Below are 901 nucleotides of genomic sequence, written 5' to 3' on the forward strand. Positions count from 1 at the left end.
GCTAGACCCCCGGCGTTCATTGGTCCGTCCATCGTTTGGACGAGATAAATCGCAAATTCATTGAAGTACGCCAGACCAGAGATGCAAGCCTACTCAGTTGAGTGGGCGGGGTCTATGATCTGGAACCAGGCTAGTAATTGTCTTTCCTGCTTTTCTCTGTCACCCATCTCTTTCTATTTATAGGCTGACATTTAACCATCTACAGAACAAGCTGAACAACACAGTGATGGATAGGTGGTGTGTGTATGCGTATGTGTGTGTGCATTCCTAAAGAGCAGAGGGATGGATAGTGACTGTTTGTGCATTTAACTTTTCAACACCTTCATTGCAGAGTTTCTGTGGGCGTGTGTTTGGGTTTCAACAGGGCAGTGAGTGATATCTGTCTCCATGTACTGGACATTAGTCTTTTTTGTTTATGTTCGTCTGCAGTGTGTGTGTGTGTGTGTGTGTGTGTGTGTGTAAAGGTCAGTGAGCTGTATCTCTCAGTATTGATCCACTCTGTTTAGTTGCAGGTTAATCCACCATGCAGAAGCTAACCTGGCGTAGACTGAGCTAAAGGACCAGAATGTTGTCTTTTCCCCAGTTTAGCCCACTTTCAACCAACAAGTAATATGTGCATATCACATAGTTTAAAAAAACAAAAAAAACAATCTAATGTTGGAGTAACAAGTTGTTTGTCCCAAAAAATTTCATGATATATATTTTGTCTGTCATGGATTAGAATAGCCCCATCTGAGGCAGTAAGTGTATCCCATTATGATATTTTCAACTGACAGGTCACAAAGTTTATTGTAGTCTTGTTTACTTTTCTTGAATACATTTGGCCAAAACCTCTCTCTCTCTCTCTCTCTCTCTCTCTCTCTCTCTCTCTCTCTCTCTCTCTCTCTCTCTCTCTCTCTCT

Source organism: Epinephelus moara, chromosome 2 (assembly GCF_006386435.1).
Source record: "Epinephelus moara isolate mb chromosome 2, YSFRI_EMoa_1.0, whole genome shotgun sequence".
NCBI classification, from domain to species: domain Eukaryota; kingdom Metazoa; phylum Chordata; class Actinopteri; order Perciformes; family Serranidae; genus Epinephelus; species Epinephelus moara.